The sequence below is a fragment of the Myripristis murdjan genome, chromosome 15, assembly GCF_902150065.1.
Source record: "Myripristis murdjan chromosome 15, fMyrMur1.1, whole genome shotgun sequence".
Lineage (NCBI taxonomy): Eukaryota > Metazoa > Chordata > Actinopteri > Holocentriformes > Holocentridae > Myripristis > Myripristis murdjan.
In genome coordinates, this window is record NC_043994.1 from 12586246 (window position 1) to 12593912 (window position 7667).

The window sequence follows — 7667 nt, forward strand, 5'->3', positions numbered from 1 at the left end:
CTTCCTCAGCACAAAGTAGATCAGCGCCAGTTCATTAACAATAAAATAAAACAGAAAACAAATAATCTGCTCACCAAGCGAAACATGTGGATTCAGACGCGCTTGTCCACTTTCATACAATATTAAAGTATCAATGCTGGAATTTTTATTTTATTTTATTTTTTTTTTTTAAAGGGGGTTGTAGAATTGATTTATGTCATATAATGTTCGTGAACAGTTCCCCCTCATACAATAACATGGATGTCAGTTGTAGGAAAGCCACAAATTTATTGAAATGAATCACAACAGACATTTGAGTGGTCCACGCGTCTACGTTACGGGGTTACGTAGGCGGTGAGGTTCCATGTGTGCATGTGAAGTTGGTTCTGAGGGCAGACGGGATCAGACTACAGCTCTCCACTCTCACGGACTGCACGGTAGGGAACTTTACCATGGATAAACACTGTTTTAATGGTTTTATCGCCTCTTTATGACTGGTACCTCTGAGGTCTGGTGACTGTTCGTAGTTTTGTTTTTACCGCAGTTCAAAGAAAGACGGTTAGACGCGTTTTCTCATACATAAAGGTAAAAAAAAAAAACGCGGCGAACGTAGATTTTCTTTTGGCGTAACGTTAAAATATGATATTTACCTTGGACAGACTTGAGATTTTGTGGCTCGTTTTGCTAACATGTAGTCTTGTTTGTGTGTAAAAATATGTATGTTTCTTCCTCACAGCAGTGTTTGGTTACTGGATGACCGCATGCCTCTTTGTTGCTGCATGAATTAAATTTAGCGCCAACTTAAGCATGCTCTGTCCTGAGTTTGTCCCCGGCTTGTGGTGATAAATCGTTTAGCCTGCGAAGTCACACTGCATTTTGACAAAATGGTATCTCTGTATAATAATTAAATAACGATTGGCGTAGTTTTATTCTCAGTTACAGTGACATTTTGCCTCATTTTACCGGGGACGCGTCCTCGACTCGTTTAATTGTAATTACGTTACAGTCACTAGCTGAATTTGAATGTTTTTCTACCAAAATATCATCAAATTTGCGTCTTAACTGTCTGCTTAACGTTGTGACGCTTGGCACAAGCCTACGCGCCTCCCAGGAAAAATCATTTAAAATTGTTTCATTACACTTTGCCTGATAAAAGATGCCACATAAAGTTATGTTTTCAGCCTCAAATTCAGTTTTTAAAATTTCAAATGTTGTTTTTTTCCCCCCAAGACAAATTATCCCAGTCTAACAGACCTTCATCCAGAGATATTGTCATAAAGTGGTCTTGTGTGCCAGCTTTTATTTAAGGTGGTAAAGCAATAAGACAGTATGGTTTATAATTGGTGGTACCTGCCAAATTATGTGCCACATGTCTGCTACAAGAAGCACGTGCGTTGCTCTGTAGGTATTTTGGCCTGAGCATGTGGGAGGGCATGATGAGCAGTAGTAAGGCTTTGAGTATGAAGGGAGAATCCATTCAGTTACTGGTGACTCAAGAGGAAGTGTGCTACCACCGAGACAGTCACATTTGGAGCGGGTGAATCAGCAAAGCCTCACCCACATTCATGTAGATTAGACACTTCTGGAAACTCACTGGGTTATTCTGCGGTCTTCAAAGACAGTGTCACTTTATTTCATCTTGAGACAGCAGTGACATGTGTTGATAACACACACGCACCCCCCTTTTCTTAGAACGTGAGAACTTCTGCCTTCCTAGCTGAACTAATGATTTTTTTCACCAGACTTTTTCAATAGTGACTTTAATTGTTTTTATGTTGTTTTTTTTCATGTCCTGTGGCATATTATTTGACTTCTATGACTTCTTCTATATGATATTTTGAGCCAGTAATTGGATATTTGTATCGCATCCTTGCACAAGTAATGCTAGGATTCCTGCAGTCCTTATTCATTATAAGGGATCTTTATTGCTTTGAGTGGGTGGTGAGTTTCCTGGCTTCACACGTGTCTGTCTGTGCTATTTGTGTCTCTGCCTGACCCTCCAGCAAGGAGAGGAGCGCATCAGAATAGTGGCTTTGTTTTCCACCGTCCAGCTGACAGAGTGCAACGAATGGTGGGTGCAGATGAGCATCTGCTCAGTATGATGGGAGGTTTAGTTCCCCACCTGTTGCCTCAGTATAGTGCTACTTATGTGCAAGGCATGGAGCGAACATGGTCGAGGCAAGACAGCTCAGTTTATTAGCAGCCATGCCGACAATAAGGTAAATGAACGCCAGGTGGTTAGATTTGCTGTTGTTCAGCTGGTGGTAAGTGCCATGTGAGCCTAGATTAGGTTGGTGTTTTGAAGTGTAGCCACTTCCTTTTTCTCGTCTGTAATAGTCTTTTAAATTGCACCCATCGGTGTTGTGATTGAGTACTGTAGTCATGGTGATAAGTGTGCATGCTACTGCCAGTTCATCAGTTAGCCATTTATCCAGAGCACTCGAGCAGCTGGAGTTTGCTGAGCTCTCTGAGTGGCGGGAAATGTCTGGAGTGCACAGGAGAGAATCAGGGCAAACACAAAGGGCTGGGTGACCTTGTATGCTCCCTCCTCTTTTTGCCATGGCTGTGATTTAATTTTTTTTTTTCCTCCCCAGGATTTAGGTGTATACAGCTCTTAGTGTTAAGTCGGGTTGAACAATTAGTTGAAATATTATCAAAACTGCAGCATGGCCAGGTGCAATATCTAAATCATAGCAGCCGTAATTTTTTGATAAATGTAAAATGGGTGACAGAACTTTGTAACTACAGTATTATGGTGATACAGAGCTTACCTGGCCTACAAGTCATATTTTCCAGATGTAAGAAAGCATGGTTGTTTGGTGTAGACTCAGAAAAAATGTCATCATTCATCATTCAGTGTTTCTGTTCAAGTTAAAAATTCTGATACAAAAATTTATTCCTACTAAAATTGTCAATCATGTCGCAATATCTGTAATAAATAAATTGCTCTCAATGTGATTTTTTTTTTTTTTTATCGTATCGTTCAACCCTATTGAGTAATCATATATTCCTGTTCCTGCCCCAGTCTTTCCTGTCTTTATTTTTTTGTTTTTATTGTGGCCCAGCACTATTTCTGTATGCTTAAAAAATTCTTTTGTTTTCCTTGCTGCACAGACCTGTTTCAGGCTGAAGCTGCTTTGATGTGACCCAAATGATACAGACACACACACAGACATACGTATGTGAGGTGTAGTCAGATGTGTGAAAGTTCAGTTAAGAGATGGTGCAAATGAGGGAGCATAGCGTTGATTTGGAATGAAGCTGCCCTCCGTCTCCATTCAGTCCTCCACGCTGCCTGTGACTAAAGGAAGAGACATTTTGAAATGGGGTTAGCACCACACTGCTCCCCATTCAGTGTGCAATATAAAAAGACAGCAGATCCTTTTACACTGGGTGGACAAATGTAGTTCTTAAAAATAACTTTATTTTTGTTTATTCTCCAACGTAATAACATTCTGGCTGGTTTTCTGCACCTGGTTTGGTTTGGATTGTGCCACAAACGCTGAACTAGTCACTCTGCACCTGGTGTCTGGTTCACTTCTTTCCAAAGTGTTGGGCAGATTTTATCTTTAACTAGAAGAGTGCAGATCACCGCCAGGCATATCTCCCCTCTTCATGACTATAGGCGTCCCTGTGTGCTGAGGAAAACTCAGGGAGAGACTCAGCAGGCAAAATCCAAAATAAATTACTGCATAATTCAAATGTAATACCACGCAGTATAGAAAATATACTTTAAAACTTCCAAAGGCGACACCATGCACACAGAAGAAGAGTACTCAGGTTCAAGGCCTTGCGTTGACATCTGCCAACACAAGCATTGGCCCTGCTGCAGTGCTCTTTAGCAAGACACTGAATAACCTTGTTCTCCCAATGCTGTTCAGTTCTCTGAGAGGGAGGTTTCCCTATGTCAATTAATGAAGTATCCCATTAATGTCATTAATAAATGTTATTAATTTTTCTTAGAGACTAAGGCATTGCTCGACTAAATTATTTATTATGAGTAGAAAACTATTGGCAGTGAATCCAGAGACTAAAGGTCCACTGCTGTCTGCAGGCTTGTTTGGGTTAGTCTGGTTGGTCTCTATGTGTCTTTGTATATCAGAACATTAGGACACCTACAGTGTTACCTAGGCCTGCTGGGTGTGCTTGGTTTGCTACTGAATGCCCAAATACCTCTTTATCCATGTGGAAGTGATGAGTGGACTGTGTATTTGGCCATCTGTTAGGGTTTGTACTATTCAGACCACCACACTTCAGTCTGTGTTCAGTGAGGTGAGCCTTGGCTTATATTGTCATTTTATTGTTGGTTAATTAAGAAAAAAAAATGTATTTTTTATCTGTCAGTCTATAGCCAGCGACTGACATGAAAGCCCTGTCAGGACAGACTGTATGAAGGGACTGTGGTTGCTGGCTGTGAGTTTGGCCATCAATAAAACCAAGACTGGATGTGAAAATTTGAAGCAATGTTTAATTTTCCACCAGGGTGACAGGCTCTGATCACGCCAGCTGTCAAAGGCCTGAGGCAGTACATGGCCGACTCATACTCACAAAAGGCGACCGCAGTCAGAGTGCTGAAAAAGCATGGCTGGTGTGTGTCTCAGACTTCTCTGGCTCGTAGGCATGAGGACAAAGTGACCCACGACCCCGTTGTTGCAGGTGTAGAGTATTGCTGTTGATTGAAATAACCAAATGAAATGAAAATCTCAACCACATGTTGCTGGGCGAGGCACTTTGTCGAAGACAGGAACCCCATGCTGCAATTCAGGGCTACATGAATCTCCTGAATTTGTTTCTCTGTTAACAGGAGGAGGTCACATAAGGAACTGGTCTTGGTCCACAAAACATCCCTGCGTTCCAATACCCATACTACCATACTATTTAGTAGGCAAAAAAAAGAATTAGTATGTCCCAATACATAGTATGTCAGATGCAGTATGCCAAGAGTGCCAGGAGGTTCTACTACATCTGGTCAGATTTCGCAGTATGCATTTCAGCAGGCTGCTCTGGCCATTCTGACCCACAATCCATTTGCGCAGCAGAGGTTACGTCGCACTGACTGAGCTGCATGTACAACCCATGCCCACATACGGAAGACAACACGACACACATATTGCAATCACCTCGGTCAGTGACAGACAGAAGATCAGAAATATGACAGACGACAGCGCAGTATGAAACAGCACCGGCATTTTGACAACAAAATTCAACTTTGGCGCTACGGACGGTGGTGGAAGTGAGCAAGAGGGTCGGACTTCAGGGATGATGTATGTAGTGTGTCCCAATAGTATGCATACTGCATACTACATTGCATACTTTGTAAGGGCAGCGTAGTATGTATACACATGCATACTGCATACTACACTGCATACTTTGTAAGAGCAGCTGCAGTACATACTAAAAGTAAAAAGCAGAAGTATGCGATTTGGAATGCAGGGCATGTGTGTCTCTGTGGTGGCCACCACTTGAAAATCAGGCAGCTTATGCCTGGTGGCGCAGTTTGATGACACGTTTAGAGAGCCATACTGAAGAGCAGTTTGGAATCTGGCTGAGCCAATCAGCTTCTTTCAGCCATGTGACACACGGCAGCATCTGTAAGTCCACTGGTCCTGATTGAATTTGGACTTATTGGATTGCGCTGCCAGGTTTGACTATATCATGAGGGCCAGAGGGAGAGAGAGTAGAAGGCTGAAGAGTATAAACCTCTATCTTAGCTGTGTGTTTCTGTATTTTTCAAAGGCTGTTCTGAATCTAGTTAAGGCAGCAAGTTTATAAAAGAGGTGTCAAGTCTACAGGAGGCACTGCAGAGCTGGAGAACTGGAGGGGAGGTTGTTTCTGAGTTGCCTTTTTATTTTATTTGAACAATTACACAACCTCAGAAAAATTGAGAAATTATTTTCCTTGTACTTGCAGTTTTTGCTAATATTGTCAGTTCCTCTTGATAAAATTAACTAAAATTTAAATGCTTAAAATGTGAAAACATGGTAAACTTCTGTTTTAGCTGTGTGTTTCTGTATTTTTCAAAGGCTGTTCTGAATCTAGTTAAGGCAGCAAGTTTATAAAAGATGTCTATGAAGAATTTTCAGACTTGCAGTCTTTCCTCTGTAAATTTATGCTGTTTATTTACTGCTAAAACATTTGGATTAAGCTTGTTTCAGTTTGAGATAATAGACTAAATCACAATGTGTATTTAAGCTTCAGATTATCTCTTGCAGTGGTGGTTAATGTCTTTGTTTTGGTGGTTCATCACTGCTGAAAGAGTACAAGTAAACGCTGCATCTGGGGATTTTATAGGAAACCGTAAACCTTGGGCTATTTTTATTATTTTCATGACCTTGATTCCTCCAGCAAATTTATTCCTGGATCCTGGGATGTTTTTGTTTTTAAATTATCTAGTCTCTTTAGCTGGAATCAGACTTTGGTCAGTGACCTTGCTCCTTGGAAGAGTTTACAGGAGGAAACATGGTGTGAAATAGGAATCAGGATTGTAAAAGTTAATGTACTGCAATGTAACTGTAATGTTTTCCTGGACAGCGTTCCCAAGGACCGATGAGCCTGCTGTATTTCATGTGTGCCTCTGTCGCTCGAGGAGGGAAGTGAAATAGCCTGGCTGTCAGATACAGATGTGAAGGCCATGTGAATGATCACTATATGCTTGGAAAAAGCGATAGATCGGATGTGTGTTTGAAAGGACTGACACTCATGCTGTGCTTCTGAAGATTGCATGTGTGACAGCAGGCAGAGGGTGGAGGGCTGGGATCTCGACCAAGCCCCCGTACCCGCTTTAGTCGTCATTCTAACCCTCTGCTGCAAGAAAGAAATGTTCTGTTTCATTTTTGGGTAGGCCATGCTGTAAACCCACCAGTGGTTGACATAGCCTCCATGCTCTCTACTCTAAACATTATATCTGAGCGTCGTTTTTCAAATGTACAAATTGTCATCTTTGGTAGAGATAGACTGATTAATCGGTCGGCCGATTAATAGGACTGATATTTGGCATTTTGAGCTAATTGGCATCGTTCAATATCTGCGCTCACAAGGCAGATAAACAGAAACATGTTAGTGTGGCTGCTATGAAACTGTTGGCACTCCCTCTTATCTGCTGAGAAATGCTGCTGTTTAAATGCTCTAAGATTTTATTTAGTGTTCATGCATTTTTTTTTTTTTTTTTACAAAGTTTAGGCTTTTTTTTTTTTTTTTTTTTTTTTTATGCGGACATTGAGTTAGTAGATGTATATTTGGTTTAAAATAAGTCCACTATAGAGTGTAGTCCTACAGTAGTAGTAGTAGGTGAACTTAAAATATAACTGACCATTACAAGAAGCAAGTTTAACTGATATCTATCTTGCTACAGCCTCATGAATGATTCAAATATATAGTTTTTAGGTGTGTGTAAGTACATTTGCATGTAAAGTGTCGTCCTGGTCCCAATGTTGTGTGTGTGTTTATGGCCCCAGAGTCTAGGCTGACATCAGTAAATCAAGGCTTTGACATTCAGTGTGGAGAAAAACATTCGCAGGACTGTTGTTGTTTACCACCTCTTTTAAATTTAGGACTGCTAACCAGAGGAAACGTGGGTCTGTGTGACGTGCTCTTATTGAAGGGACACAGTGCCCATTTCTTCTGTGTGTTGGCGGGTATGTGGGCGACATTTGGGTGAGCGACCGTGAGTGCAGATTACTGTGATACTG

At 41.2% G+C, this 7667-nt stretch overlaps 1 protein-coding gene across 1 annotated transcript in view; it reads left to right on the forward strand.

Moving 5' to 3' along the window:
• Positions 1–305: 305 nt before the first annotated feature.
• Positions 306–7667, forward strand: part of LOC115372375 (equilibrative nucleoside transporter 1-like) — a 33835-nt gene continuing 26473 nt past the window's right edge. The window contains exon 1 of the mRNA XM_030070218.1: positions 306–416. The gene's annotated coding sequence lies outside the window, so the exon portion shown is untranslated. The remainder of the gene's footprint in view (positions 417–7667) is intronic.